Raw genomic sequence first — 16,635 nt, forward strand, 5'->3', positions numbered from 1 at the left:
GCGTAACCAAAACAAGCGATCGCGCGGGCGCGTGTAAATATACCGATATAATGCGTATGCACGACCCTTCGTGTGGAGGTGCACAGATACGCACGCGTGTTGACGGGGGGAAGAGAGAGAGAGAGAGAGAGAGAGAGAGGAAGAGAAGGGGAGAGGTAGGGGGAGAGAAAAAGTCAGGGCTAAATGTGCGTAGCCAGTATCGTATGATGTGGTTGTGCAGACGCTGCGGTTGTGAGAGAGTGTGGGCGAGATGATATCGGGTACAAGTGGGAAAATGAGCGGAGAAGGAAACGTCCGTTCGGACGGAGGAGCAAAGGAGACGGGTGTACGAGTGGCAGCGAAGTAGGTATATCTATGTATATGCATACACATTCGAGGAGAGACCAACGGAGAGGATAACCAACACAGGCTCACCCACGCAACGCGAGATGCAGAAACACTCTCTGATTGCGGCTCGAATGAAGGAGAGCCGCCGACCCGGTGTGGCTGGTCTGATTTCTGAACAACTGCCTCCCTCCTCCTCCGTGTGGCGGTAAAAAGCAAACGAAATAACGACAAACGTGTCAAGCGTTGGGCGCTTCGTTGGCTTTTGAATCGCGAATTTTTGGGGAGTTGGGCTGATTCTCGGTCTGCGCTACAGTCACAGGTCCCATATTCTCTGGACTTTGATAAGAGTTTAAAAAATTGGCCACGTACAGATTTCGAAGAATGATTTATGCGCTCTGAGTTTACGGTGGGATGAATTTTTGCGTTAAATTTCTTTTGGGAATATTCAATTTTTGAAGTCAGCCGATCTGTTTTCGGAATTCGTAAAATATTCTAGGGGCGGGAGGGAGGTCAACTTGCCACGTGTACTCTGCAGTCTCTGACAAGAAAAAAAAAAGGAAAAAAATCACTTCTTTCCGATCGCCGAAGACGAAATATGCGCAGACTTATTCGATCGCACGAATCGAAAACGCACATATACGACACGATATTTGACATTCGTCGCTACTTTTCTCGATTACGTGGGGGAGGGGTGCTCTGACATTGGTTGTCCAACTTGCTTGCTGGCTGCCCCTGCAGACTTCGCCGCGGACACTTCGGCTAAATAAAACACCGTACAGTCTGTGTATCACGCCGCACAGTGGTTCTCGATAGAAACTTATCGCTGGCTCGAAAATACTGGGTATAGTGCCTCCTATGCCTGGTAAATCGATTGCATTTTCACCCTCCGACGACTTTACACCGTACCCTTGATCGAAAACTACTCGATTATACATCACGAATGATCTCGTCGTCGAATAACTGGTATATTTACCAGAAAATGTGAGAGTGTGTCGACTTTCTCCGAGATGCTGCTGGGATGTGGAAGAGTGTGCGTGATTGTACGATAGATTTTACTACGGCTCGATACATATCCCGCACTTGAGAATCTCTACAGCGAGATCAGGTGATGGGGCGGAGCGTGTGTAGAACGCATAAACAACACGTGACACCAGCCTCCGCGTATATATATAATATATTATATATATATATACGTATACCTATATCGTACAACGTGCGTGAGTTTTCTTCTTGGTGTCTATCCCCCCCCCCATTCTTGTGTGCATGATCTACGCCTGCACGCGTGTATGCGCATTTGCGCGGATAGAGGACGGATGGATAGATGGACAGATATCCGCGGCGCACACACGCGTGAGCGAAATACGCACGTGCGTTTGGAGACCCGCAGCTTGGCGCATCGCGTGCACGTGAGCCCGTACACAACCTGTCCATCCTGATAATATAGAGACTAAAAAGAGAGAAAGAGAGAGAGAGAGAGGTGGTCATATACGCTCGACGCATGTAACACACCGGTTAACTTGTTTTCATAAGCAGACGTGCCCGGGCAGCGCAAAGACGTGGGCCGTAACCGAAGACGAATCACTGACTCCTGCAGCACGGCGATGCATGCGATCAGGGTACCTACTCTAATGGCATAATGATAAGGAATCAAATCGTGACACTTGTGCAAGCGCGGCTTGGCGTTCCTGGGTGAACACCGACAGTGTGCTCTGATCGGGTGGAGGTCAAAACTTGAAAGGATCGATATTTGAAATGGCCGATATATCGGGACTTCAAGCGTGCGAAAGTAGAATAAAGAAAAGATAAATTGTTCGAAAATCAAGATTTCGAATAATTGATCTTTCGCGATTTTATTTTCGCATGTTTGAAATTCCGATGTATCGGCCATGCTTAATATTGACCTTTCCAAGCTTTGACCTCCACCCCCCTGACCCTAGCGCCCTCGGTTCCTCCCCCGCTATCGAAATACCGTTATACAAATGACGCTGAAGAGAATCGTGCATCAACGTCATTCGGGATGATTTCTTGTGCGATGTGGTGAATTATTGACTTTTTTCTACATTCTCACGTGTTCGACTGAACTTTGTACCGAAATCTGCAAGGCACTCGATCACATGCCACTCCCCGTTATAGTACATGTACCTAATATGATTTCCTAAATGTCCGCAGACACGAGATCGTGCGAAAAATAGTGTCCTTGAATTATCTTTCACCGATGGAAAATTGCGGATCGAAATCAGTTTGACCTTTTCGATGGACATTTTCTTGATAAATATGTTTCGCGTAAGAAGGCGAAATGGACGGAATTCTTACTATCGCTACAGACGTCGGTACACCGTAACTTCTGATTGGATTGCTCTTTACCCCTGTTTCATGTTTGTTTTTGTCCCGTCTTGCAGAGAAGCTAGACTCGCGGTATACGTGTGGAGAAAAAACTAGTTGGAAAGTAAAATTATTGTATCATTTCACCGAATTGCTGCGCGTGTCAGGCGGAAAAAAAGAGACGTTTTTAGAGAACGAGGGTGAAGGCGGAGAACTTGGCTTGCTCTCTAACTTGGCTTTCTCTTATAGGTAGTATAAGATTGTTTATTTTACATCAACTCTCAAGAAGGTACTCGGGGTTAGGCTGCACTGCAGCTGGCTGATAATCGGATTAATTTCTTGGATGAAAACGTTTTACTGGCATGTTCCGAGGAATAAACAACAAGTACTTTGTTCTACTTCTCCAAATTGCACTCTGTCTCGAGAACTGTACAGAGTTATAACAATCGGTTTGCGGGCTGTGCGCCATTTCGTCGTAGATTAGAGTCGGCGTAGACCTGTTATACCCAGGTGTAAGTAGGTTAGGTTACACCTTGCCAAGTCCAGAGCACTGCCGCACAAGCAGACAGCGACGATGACACCGTGGCTTCGACTTCTTACACGTTGATCAAGCTGTGGTCCTGCAGGAGTTCAACAGGTGGTGCTAACCCGGAGACAAACCGTTTCCTCCATCTGCATTTGGCCGGGAATTGTTTTCTCGTACTCCGACGTACACGGATCAATTTTACGCCGCGGTGGTTCTGCTGCGGACCGTATTGTTGGAAAAATGCGGAAAGGAAAGCAGTGGTTTGAATTGATCGTCAAGACTGCCATCCTTGCCGGGTCGAAAACTCTGAATTCAATGTACCTGCTGTAAGATGTCAACGAAACGAGGGAAGAATGACCGCGCTGCAGAAGCTGTCAGTAGGAAAGAGAGAGATAGATAGAGACTAAAATTCGCGGTACAATTAGGGCAAAAGTGAAAGGGCGCTCGGTTTCATTTCCTCCGGACAATTGTAATTTAATTATTAATTTCGGGATAACGATGCGTGCATGCATTGTGTACGCAAAGACATTTATCAAACACAGCAGGTACACGAACGCACTATACAGGGTATACACATATATATGAATATATTTATATAGGTATGTATTTTAATATAAACGCACTATGCTCACGCAATGGGCGAGAGGCATTAAAGCAGCGTCGAAAGAAAAACAAACGCCAGTGCCACTTCCATACAAATGAGATGCGTGTATATAAGTACACATACAAGTTAAAATTCTGCTCGGCAGTAAGTCTCTTTTGACTTATAAACCAAGTCACAAACAGCGTAAGGTGGTATGCCGTCACGCTAGATGAAATTTGAAATTGTACATTGCCCCGCCGTATCAAACCTCGCATAATTCGCAATGACGAAGAGGACTGAGAGTAAAGAGGGGAAAAAAGAAAATAATAATAGTGTTATTTAAAAAATACCGCGGTCATTCGAGTATTGCGGTAAACAAGTGGGAAAAATGTATTTTGTCCAGACTCCGTAATGCAGCTACATATACAAATTGACGAATAGAGTAAACCTGGCCGATGCGTTCTAACATAACGTGTAATCAAAAATCGATCTGCTATACGCGTATACGAGCAATCCCTGTTTACTTTTCACGTGCAAGCGGCCAGTTGGCCGATAATTCCTCGGTTTGTGTTTGTCGGCACAACGTACATGGATAATTAATTAATGCAAATTGAATTCGCGAGGTTTGCGGTGCGCGGTATTATTATGTGGCTTTAACGAGAGTTGCTTTCGATCCGCGTGTGTGTGGGTGGAAAACGCGACGGGCATGAATTTCCACGCGTGTTTGTCCGTTCGCAATACATCCATGGACCGAGATGTCCTCGCAGAGAAGATTACGAGTCATAATATCGTAGAGTCGGCGGAGGAAGGAGGGTACACTTGTACTAGTATAAACTCACACGTGTCCCACTCGGCAATATCACATATCTTATACTTACAGTGAAAATTGAAGATTTCAAACACCGCAGCGCCGCGGCGAGTGTAATAAACCGGCGAGTTAATTATCCCGGCGTACTACTAATGAACGATTTCCACTTAGGTAATTAGGAATAAGTCAAGGCGTAGACTGCACTGTGGTTTACCAAGGTTAAATAAAGTGAATAAATACTATGCTGTGGCGTTTCTATATCGTTTATACGCGGGTACGATAGTTTTCATTCCCGACGAAGCGGTGATTACGAAGGCAGTGCACGCCGGCGCGTCATATCGTCGCACGTCAACCAAGAGAGTCGTGTAAATATTGCCAATGGGTTGTCGAAGGTGAGAATTATTTAAGAATAGCCAGAGCTTGACGGACGGTGATTTTATACCGGTAGGTGTACCCAACGAATTAAATATTCCAAAGAGGATGTCTAGCTCGGAGTTGCAGGCTGGACGGTGGCGGCTATAAACGCTTTTCGTGTAGTAGTAGGCATAATACGGAGACTGTGAAAGCTCTAAAAGTCATAAAACCGAGACTTGTCCGCGCGGCGACCAACGTATGGCCCATAATTATACGATAGAGGAAGAATCGGAAACTTGCCCCCGTCATCCCTCCGGACATCTGACCGGTTATCCGTCCGCCGGTGCAGGTCCTAGGCATCATTGGCCCAGCCGTATTGTACAATTCGACCGTCATCCTGATTGCTACAATTACTAGCCTCGCTGCAGCTTGTTACGACGCGTAAGGAGGATCACCCTCGACGGGAGTGCCTCGAAACTCTCGACTGTCAAGCGGGGGTCTCTCTCCTCTCCACGTTGCCTGTACGAAAAACTTTTTCCATGACCATTACTCGAAGTAGAAAGTCCAAGATGTCCAGTCAAAAATCCGTTACTAATTCAGGGACATTTTCATGACATTGTCAGGTTACTCAAGGACATCGAAAATAGAATATTTCTACGCGAAAAGAAAAATTCAAGCATAGTTTCCAGGACTTTTGAAGGACAGGCAAAATTCAACATTTCCAAGGCCACTGGGCACCGTGAGATTACAAAAGCACTGTCCTCTCTAGCCTGGACTGAAAATTACCGCACACCGGCCAGTCCTCGGCAACGTGACTGTGGTATATAGGTAAATAATGATCTCGAAGCAAGGTTCACTGCCATCGTTGAAACCACCAATAAAGTAAGATGAAAAACCGAAGAGAAGAGATTAGAAGTAATTAAGTGTGCGTTCGCTCTTCCCCAGCAATCCGAGGGGTCCGAAGTCGGCCGAGTCTATATGTAGAGGCTTTGGTCGGTCTTATTTGCCCTGCAGTCCGTGTCCCAGGGGCGAAAACGTATAGAGTTCTCGATTACTGTTTGGGGCGATGGCGAAAGAAATTAACTACGACCCTCGTCCTACCAGGTGGCTCTTCAAATCAGCGTGGGTACAACAACGCGCAACACGCTCGATGCAAGTGGTACCCACCAGAAAGGTGGTTGAATTTTCGTGGGTGTGGAAGCACGGCGAAGAGATCATTCGAGGTGCGGGTTCTCTTTCTGTAACAACTGATCGTTCCTATCTTCAGCGGCTCTTATTGTCTCTCGGAGTAGCGCGATCACGCTTTTACTGCCTCTTCGCTGTCTAACGCGCCCGGGAGACAACGTGCAGACCGCGGTGCGTGTAACGGAGGCCTATGGTAGTTTACAACAAACAACGTGGAATAGGATCGTTTACCGGTATATCTCGAGGCCGGAACGATTCACGCTCAGGGTTACCTGAGCCACCGAAATACAATATTACACAATTCGAGACCTGATTGGACGTGCGTCTCCACGGAACCCGAAATTTAGGCATTGGATTATACCGTGAGGATGGGCAGGACGACGGGATGGCTCTACTCGCGCATTATCGTCTTATACATACACTGCAGAGGACAAGTCCCACCACACCGGGTTCCGGCGCCTATAGCCCATAAATACGAGCAACCAGCCTCCGTGGTGTTCACGCACGTTGCTGAGAGGTATGGGTGCTGTACATGGTACATCACATCTACAAGGGGCTCCATACATCGCGCGTAACCAACACTCGACGATGCATCGTGTCGCTGGACGTGGAAGTAGATTATTTTTCTGCTCAACAGCGTACAAGCCGCGCGAGTGTGCGTACGTGCGGTTATTTTTCGACACTTCGAGTCTCCTTCGACTATTTTCTCTTATTATTATTTTTAAATTGTTATGCTTCCCAATTCTTTACGCCCAACATTATGTTTCCACGATGTGTGCGGCATTTTTTTTTCTTCTTCCTTTACCTTTCATCGTTATTCCTCCTTGGCCCCCGACGAGCTTCCATCGTTCCTGAGAGTAGAACCACTACTATGACCTTGAGGAACCTTGGCGCCGAGATGAGGCCAAGGCCTACGTGACACAAGGAACCAATAAACGAACCCCTTCCTCTTCGATGCAACTGAGCTAACTCCACCGCTGGGACATATCGCTTCGCATTGCGGCAGGAGATGATTTTTATTAATTGTAAACGCCATTTGCAACTCGCCAAGTTGCTCGCTTCATCCGATGCCGAGGAAAACTCTTCTTCTCAACTGCCGTGCTGGCTCGAGAGCTTCGGCGTGACTCGAATGCATCGAGCGACTTGGATAACCCGCGGGCCGAGTCGCCGGGGGTCTATTTTCAGTGTTATAAATATACCGTATGCGCTCAAGGGATTTATGGGTTTGGTAAACAAATGGCGTTCGTTCCGCCTCCCGGCCTGACCATTAGTATGCTAAAAGGCTGATACGGCCAATATTTGTACAGTCGCGGTGTCGTACGCGAGCGGAACAACGGAACCATTTTACTCGCATATAACTCGGCTAGTGTTCCTCGATGTGCTTGTCATTCGATATACGCCTTTAATCCGGCACACCGTGCGATATATATATATATATATGTCAAAGCATATGCAAACAAGCGCACCCATCGCTCACGCGAAGAAACTTTTCACTGCTGTGGACGAGAATGAGAATCAGAGTACATGTGGTACCTACCCATGCTTCTTGTTTCGATTCTTTAATATTTCGTCATCGGCTTATCCCCCGGAGCTTGATACGAATACTGGTGATTCTATTTAAAAGCGAGATTCCGACCAAACAAGGGATCGGTAATATGTTACTGCCTGCTAATTTATTACCGTGGACTAATTAAGCGAATTTCACGCAATTTTCCTCGCGCGGTGTGCATCGAACGAATAATCGATGGTATAATGTACATGGACGCTAATTGGTGATAAATGTCGTTTGCGAACTGACCGAGTCGAAACAGTCCGATTACGTTACTGCGGTAGGTTAGGACGACCACGTGTTAGACCCAGGGGAATCGCTGGTCATAGGTATACATTGAATACATCCGGTTTTGAGTCCGATGTAGAAAAACACCGTGTCGAGTTATTAATAAACTAGTTCGTGACCACTTCGTGATGATTATATTGCTGATTGTGTTACTGTTTGCTGCTCGTTCGTGGTTGCCGAAAGTAACTGTATCATGATTCGGTGAAACAGCGGGCCAAGTTATCGTATAAATATCGTATAAATAACAACTTCAACAACGACGGATATATAAATAAACCCATAAAGACTGTAAATTGTAGACAACGATTGACGTCACTCGAAATAGTCGCATCTTATATAATTACGTGAACATAATGCATATAGTACAGAAGATGTTTAACGATTGTGACGCAAAAAATTTGTAGGAGCTACCTGTACGTCTGTAATGTAAAGTATAATATTTATGTCATAAAATACCAGTCTGGAGGAGACACACGCGCGTTTAAACGGTAAGATTAAAAATAAGCGAGCGAAGGATTTTTCTTATAGCAGATATTTAAAAATAACAGGCTGCCAGCTTGTTGGAAGTTCAAACGAATGAAATTATAAATATGTAGAAAGAACTGGATTTCGACAACACCGCCTTTCGAGAAATTTAACCCGCAGCTCGTGGCGAATCGATGTCACCACCCTGGAAAAAAGAAATAACGCTTACACACGTGCGGCAGCCGATATAATTTCGTCGATACTTTCTTCTCCTGTTGGTATTAAATTTTTTTCTCATCTTCCACCTTTTCCTTATTTCTCTCGTATTTTCTCTATCACTCAACTTTTCCCATCCATTCCTCCTCCCTTTCCTTTTCGCTCCACCTGTCAAATCGGCGTGTGTAAAACCGTCCATGTACGCCAAAATATATCAAATATAATCACACGTTCACTCTCGTGATTCCGTCTTTCGGTACGTACTCATTATATATTCGAAGGTCCTCCGTCTCTCTTTTACGAGACTAAACCACACGAATGCACAGCCGGTTGATTACATGCCTATCGCCTATAAGACTCACACCAACCGAATCAAAGCGAGCCGTGGGTAATGCTCAGGGTACGAGCTTTCAGCGTTATAAACAAGAGCGAATGGAATTTTACACACGTGAAATTCCAATAACTTGGACATGTTTAATCACGTATCCATAGGTATAGTTGGTGTAAATATGTACATACGCACGGTGTATTTTATCGAAAAATAAACCAACCAATTCGATGCTTGGATCATGCAGGCTGCAAATAAGCTACTATCCGTTTCTCTCCGTCTACATTTTTTTTCCCCGGTTTAAAAAAAAACAATTTTTTTTAAATCTTCCTTTTTCTCCATCGTTAAACCGCGATGTATTTATGATTACAATTGATTAACGCTCGCATCGAAAGTTGCGGTGAAAACTCGTTCTGCCGGCCACTTCGGGCAGTTGACGCATCTCTCGGTGATCGCCGCCACGGTGCGTTGCAGGTAGACATGTGTACACAAGCACAAACACAAGACTCGGGATAACCTGCGTATATAGTTCGGAGTGGTGGTGGCAATGGTCCATATTCGACTCTCGAAAGATAAAAGGAGAACTGAGAAGAGGTGGAAGAAGAATAGGAAGAAAAGGAGTTTCGAAGTTTCTGTAGCAGCACTGACCTGACCCTCGAGCTGGTATAACGTGGACGCGCCCAGGAAAACCTGTTCCATCAAGTTCTAAGAATTCTTCTCAAATTTCTAGCTACACACCAGTTTTACCTTCACCGCACACAAAGTAAACAAGGTTCCCCGTTCCGTGGGCTTATACACACAGGCAAACACAGATTGTAAGAAGGAAAAGGATGCTGCAGGTTATACCTGCGTTATACGTATCTACGCACTGACGTGACGTCACGGGACCCTTGTCCTTGTCAAATATTTTACCAAATCTGCGGCTTCGTCGCCTACCCTTTTCTCCCGAAAATAGGGAAAAGGAACACACCTCCTCTCGGAGAGGAGTTGCGTTTCGTGCAGCACGGGCGTAATGTGGAAGCCCTGTAGGTAGCAGGTATAGAGAGAGGGACCTTTTCGAGGCACAGCACCCCTTGCTGTATCCGCAGCTACGCCCAACCGTGCACGTTCGTGGTGTAATACCGCGGCCGTAACGCGTATGGCTGAACGCGGAGACGTGCGTTGTGACTCGGTATGTGCGTATTTTAATCATGTTGAGGAAAAAGCCGTTATTTAGCAATTTTTTAACTGTTTGATTTTCAGTAAATCGTAATAAAACGAAATACATGTACTAATATTTTCCAATCCTAGTTCGTTCGAAATCGTTTTAAATGTGAGAAAGTAGAGTGATTGTTTCTCGACGTTTCGTTACGATAACGTTACCAACTTCAACCTCGTGTATTATTATATGGATATACGTGTAACGTGGTTATGTATGTACAGTGCGACAAACGTGGCGAACCCCCGCGCGCTGCCTTATCTCTGCTATCCGAAGGCAAATATTTGTTGCCACCAACTGCCGGCTCGATTTTTCTCTGCTAGGGATTCTAATGTCGAGTCAAAATCGAGACGACCAACCCCACGACGTAGCGGCTGTAATATACGCGCTTCTGCTCGAAGGCTTGAGCTGTGTACAAGGGTACGTTTATGGGTGCCCGGCTATTCTTACGACTCAAACTTGACGGGGAGCAGCGTTGCGGTGACTTTGACAAATGGGGAAAATCCAGTGTTCAGTCATCTTGTGTGTAATTATTTTTCCCGAGCCTGCTTCGTTTTCTTATTCTTTATATACTTCAACTTTTCGCTCGAGAGGATTCTTTTCTCGTCGGCATTGGTCGAACACTCCTCGTGCAATACTTTATACACCGCGATCGGACTAACGATCAACTTCGAACTTTACCACAACTATGCACCGATAAAGTAAAACGAGTTTAGTGAAGTTTGCTGATATCACGGTACTTTTCTGTACTCGACTTTAGTCTGAGGAATTATTAAAGGTTTACGTAATACGATTACAGCGTCTCTGACAGTGAATCCGCTTTTATTCGTTCGTCCAAATCGACTCATGCCAGACCCATTAACCCGGTAGGAATGTACAATCAACGCCAATTTTTAACCCACCATAGAAAGGATGGATGTACCGGTTTGACGTTTTTGCACTATTTAATCGACTGATTCGACCTACCCAGATTGTTGTGATTAAAATTAACTGGCGATTACGTATTGCAATGCAAAATTAGCAATGCAAGAAGAGGCGAGTTTATAATAATAAGTATCATTGAATAATAAACGATTCTGTACGTCGGCTGGATTGATTACAGTATTAACCAGACATCGTGGCGAGCGTCTGTTCACGATTGGTCCTAATTATAAACCACGTAAAACAACAACTCGAATCTAAATGGCGCCTTTGTGTTACATCAACCTATGCTAAGGTTTTGGGAAATTTTAGCCACTCAACATCGTCGAGACGAGCCAACCATCCACGGAATACGAAACCCTCTGCAAAGAACTTCACATATGTTAAAGGTGCGTGTGGGTTCGTCCACATGTACGAGTGTAGACTGTAGAGAAAATTTGATAAGTTATAGGAAACCATACATACACGAATACCCGTCGGGGGACAAACACACACGCACGCACACAGTCACAGACACAGACGCATCGTATACGCGCTCGCGTTGAATGGTACATAAATGATAAAAATATCTTCTACGGCACGACGGGAGACCACCAAAGGTCTGGTATTACTTAGCCTTCGCACTCGCCCTCCCAAAAGGTTTTTGTCTGCCATGGAGGCAAGAAGAGAGACACCGCGAGGAAAACACGAGGAGGGAATTATTACGGTTCGCTGCAGCCTTGGCAGCCTTGGTCTGCCTCGGTAATTCATTACAACATGAGAGAACGGGCAAAAATCGAAATTCAAATTTGACAATTTACTTAAACGACGTGCAAACGGGCGCAGCTTGGATGCATTGACTTTAACGGGATAACGGCATGATCCGTGTGTTACCCAACAAACGGAGGACGGATAAAATGAGGCGAAGATCCCGGAACGTGTCCAGAGCGTGCCTAAATACCGTGCGAGACAAGTGCGTCTTTATGCGAGCACGAAACACAATGAATTTCTTTTTTCACCGTCGTCGTCTTCTGTGCAGGTATCTCGAGCTCTTTGTGTCTAGCACATCCCTCGGAAACGCAAGTGCATCGGCAATGTGACGTGCATGCTGGGGCTCGGATCGACGGTTAGCAACGGCCGTCGCACAACGAGATCCTCAAGACGTGGGAACTTTGGCAGGTGATCCTGAACCAAGAAGGAAGAAGCGGCGGCTGGGCGGCAGGGGAAACCAAAGACTCGTAAACTTCTTGGCCCAAGGCCTCGGACACCTTGCACATCGGCCCCATCGCTCATCCGACTCCCCCTTCACGCGCACCGCGTTACACATATTATATATCTTCGATTATTATCACTCGCAGATGCGATCGGCATGTATTCGCGTCACGTGTCGTTATACATACAATTCACTACATCTTCACTTTCATTACGCTGCATTTTTCTTTACATCAGCTGTAGGATACGTAAGTGTGTATGACTGTAAGGAATACATTCGTCCGAGTTCAGGCGTTAATGAAGAAAATGGTATAGTTATGTGTTTAAAAATTAGGTAATCGGGGTAGGTATGCATCCTACGTAATGACATGGTGATTCAATAACAAGCGTGTCCGTGAAATTGCACCTCGCCAGTCAAGTTGGACCTGTTTTTCCGCGAGGCTTTTATGCCAGAGGTAAACTTTGGCATTTTGATCAACGATCAAGTTTCCGTTACGTAATACTTTCTTCGTTTTTTTATACATCCGAATTTTTATTTTCCACGTATATTTGTCTCTTATTTAACTTTAATTTAGATAATTTGCATGTCGGGTCGAAGAAAAAAGGTCTTTATAAAGAAAGAACATTAAGAGGGTAAACCTTGCACGAATGGAATTCCCTGTAGTTCCTTTTTTACCACCGATTCAATACATAGAATATTTTAAACTGTATTTACGGTATTCTCGTTTGATGAAAAATAGAGCAAGTGAAAGCGAGTAATGCAAGCAAACAAGAATTTCAAATTACTTGTCTTATTTAAGTTTCACGAAACTATAAGAATTTTCGATCAAGATTGAATCTAGAATTCGTATAAGCAGGATACAGGTTTCATTGGTTCGTGACTGACTGGATTGCCGATGTCGCGATTATGCTGGAATAAATACGTCACGGTATAAGTATAATAATACTACCGTAATCCCAGATACAAGAATGAGATTAGTTTCACAGAGAACTCCCCTCCGAATTAAGAGAGGGACGGTTGAAATTGGTTGGCGACGGGTATCCGTCTCGTTTTTTCTTCCCTCACCAATTTCTCAGTGACGTAAGGTCAGGGATGAAGAACAAGAGTCCAGGGCGCACAAGCGTCAGGCATGAATTAGACTCAAACCGAATGGCTTACGCGCGTTCCATTGTCGTCTAGCTGCCGTTGTTCTTCGAGAGTCCGAATTGTTCGTCTGAACTAATTTACTTGTTTTCCCGGTCTGCATCTCCCCCTCCTTTATTTCAGCTCCCAGCCTCGCGTTATGCATTGGCGCACGATTTTGTACAACAACAAGGAGTAAAAAAGAAAAAGAAAAAAAAAAACTCGGCGAGAAAAATTGCTGGCCGGGGAGTCGTTCGATTTTAGCATATTAAAAGAAGCGTAATCTGCGCTATTTGGTCCGCCTCTCGGCATACTTATGTTGTAATAGAATTTTCTACCTTTCGTCGACTGAAGCGATCCCCGGAGCTGGGAATGCCTGCTGCAGCGGGAGAAGAGTAACCACGGCTTACCAAAGTATGTAAATACATAGTTGGACTCGCGTACCGAATGTATAATAGGGTGTGGCTAACGTGAGCTGTATCAAGAATACCGCTTGTTCTTTCGCAGCTCGCTTTTGTGCCGCTGCGACATTTGCATCGCGCTGTACTTGCGCACGAATTCACCGATTGATTTCCATAATTGTACACATCGATATTCTCCTCGTTCTCGAGGTGCGCGCACCCGTGGAAGGCAAAACGTGCGTTCTCTTCTCGACCCCAAATCCTGCATAGACCGGTTAAGAAGGTGGATAAAAAAAACATTCTTTACAGCGATGACCGCGAAGCGAAGACCAAAGCGCCTCAACTATAATGCCATCCGATACGGGCACGACAGCTTCCTTAATTATCTACGTAATACCAACATTTTGTCAACTGCAGTCGTATCGCGCGTAGGCATACACTGTGCACCGTGTAAACACACAAGCAGACGCAAAGTTGTACAGTGTGACGCGCAAATTAGCATTCGACAGCTGACAACGGGACGAATGGGGCGGACGTGCAGAAGGCATTTCGAGTTGACTTCCGGATCAGGTAACAAAGCCGGAAAACTTGGTCATCGTGGTAGATACCTACCTATACAGGATACATGCACACCATTGGTAGACGCTCACAAATTTCCCTCGTCAGCGTGCGCAGCGATCCTCGTAGGTAGGTATATAAGGGTGAACTAAAAGTGGCAGAGTGGAAATTGGAATTGGAAGTAGGTACTTCGGTCGCGGGGGACAAAGGCCGGATGGATGGGCCAAGATTAAAGGAAGAACGAAATAAACCGGGGCTGCTTTTGCGGGGGAAAAAAGATTGAAAGAAAGAACCGAGTTCAAGAGATAAGAAGAGATGAGAAGCGAGGGAGAGTAAAGAAAATTAAAAAAATAAGAAAGAAGGACAAAAAGTTAGAAGGTTAACCTGGCACGGAGCGAAATTAATCCCAGTTTATGAAAAGGTCTCCTTGGCGCTGTTGCTCCCCTCGCACTGCGGTACGTTTACCTACATCTTTTTCACACCGCTGATACTCAACATCAATGAGAAAAGTGGTATAACGGGGCTATAATTGTACGTGATTAAAATAGAACGGATATTTGCTATAAATTCTCAGGCAGATTTGACACGTGATGGTCTTTTACGTTCGAATGTAACAATTTTCTAACTGTTCATCAAACCACGTATTGTGTATATATATATATATATACGTTATAGATACCGGACGTATATATGACGAAGATTTATGCCGGAAACTATTAGCAGTCAGTGGCTGGTTAGCAAGTTTTCTTCGTGCTGGGCAGTTATTATATACAGGTATATACACCGTCCTATGAATAGCTTTTCACGTTAAATAATGTCATTTGAGGCTAAATCTTGAAATTTTTATCTAATAGGTACATAATTATCGAATTTTCTAAATATGCATTGCAGCTGCGCTGCCGTGTGGAATGTAGACGTGTACAACCCTACCTATTTACATGTATATACAATTTACCGGTAAAATAACGAACGACGACTTATAAGGATGCACGAAGTCGCATGTACGCATAATACCGTATTCTCGCGAAACCGTTGTGAGAAACGAAGTGCGAATAGGCGAAGAAAACAAAAAGTGAAAAAAACAGGGAGGAAAAAAGGAAAGAAATAAGGTCGAGCACAAACGGAAGTATTATATTATGAAGTATGCGAGGCTGCTGGAAGTGCAGAGCGCGTCTATAATAACTGCGAACGCTGCTGGGTGCAACGGAAAAGATGAAAGACTAGGTCAGGAGGGTCCTTGCGTGTTACGCACATTTACCCTGCAGTGGGCACAGGATATAGGTACGGCCTGCAATTATGTATACGTGTGAACATATATCCACGCTGTATTTCTCGCAAACACCAACTTACCCGACAGTCGCAACCAAACGCACGCATACTTACGCAGGACGAACCAACACAGCACAAGTCGCGCAGATGTGTAACTAGTATTGGACTGGTACTATACATGTACGTGGACTGCAGGCAGTAGGGTTGGCGAGATGTGCACAAATGCTTACCGGGTGTCCCGTCCTTCGGGGGAAGGGAGGAATGAGGGGGAAAGGACGGGGATTCACGGTTCCCGTGTTTTGGTATTGGCAGGAAATTTTCCCCGCGTATTACGCAACCCTTGTCAGCTTCCCATGGTGTAATTTTCCAGGGGAACGTGCTGATCGTGGATGAAAAGGTTTGGCAAACGTACGCGATGCGTCGACAATTGATCGTTTCTCGGAACCTTGAACAAGCGTTTACGACGCGATTTAATTTTCATTATCTACGGTCACGTGACCCTGGTGAAGGAGCAAAAACTACCCAGTCACTGTGTTCATGGTACTTCTGACCGCGAAACTGCTTAGCGTTAGACCCCCTGCAACTTGCATGGTAATTTCTGTTACAAACGAGGGTCGCACGCGGGTTATTGGTAGCCGCATGCCAAAATCTACGCGACTTATTCCGCGCAGCTGAAATCCTACAGTTGTTCTACCGTCGCGGTATAATCAAAGTTTGAAATGGAAAACTTTCTCGTAGCGTCTACGTAAATATATGATATACATGGGATTGGTACACAACGAAGACGCAGCGTTTTCTCGAACCGAATCCCCGACGGTGAAAAGGAAAACTAAATTTCTTCAACAATGCCGGCGAAAGAAGACCTGGAAAGTACCGAGTAATTTCAGTTTTCCCCGCAACGCAGGCCTCTAAAGCAATCGGGAAATTTTGTGCATAGAATATATAGACTTAGTCTAGAGCGAACGCTTTCGGAAGCTTTGGTGGAACGATAAGTGGGCTTTATGGAATAATCGATAGCTCAGT

General features: G+C 45.2%; 1 long non-coding RNA gene across 1 annotated transcript; it reads left to right on the forward strand.

Annotated features, from left to right (window-relative positions):
• The first annotated feature begins 4,843 nt into the window (after positions 1-4,843).
• LOC124292905 lies at positions 4,844-9,194 on the forward strand. The gene is made up of 4 exons (XR_006902863.1): positions 4,844-4,931; positions 5,015-5,441; positions 5,544-5,748; positions 5,866-9,194. It is a non-coding gene; the product is annotated as an uncharacterized LOC124292905 (long non-coding RNA).
• Positions 9,195-16,635: the final 7,441 nt, after the last annotated feature.

This window comes from Neodiprion lecontei, chromosome 1, assembly GCF_021901455.1.
Source record: "Neodiprion lecontei isolate iyNeoLeco1 chromosome 1, iyNeoLeco1.1, whole genome shotgun sequence".
Taxonomy (NCBI): domain Eukaryota; kingdom Metazoa; phylum Arthropoda; class Insecta; order Hymenoptera; family Diprionidae; genus Neodiprion; species Neodiprion lecontei.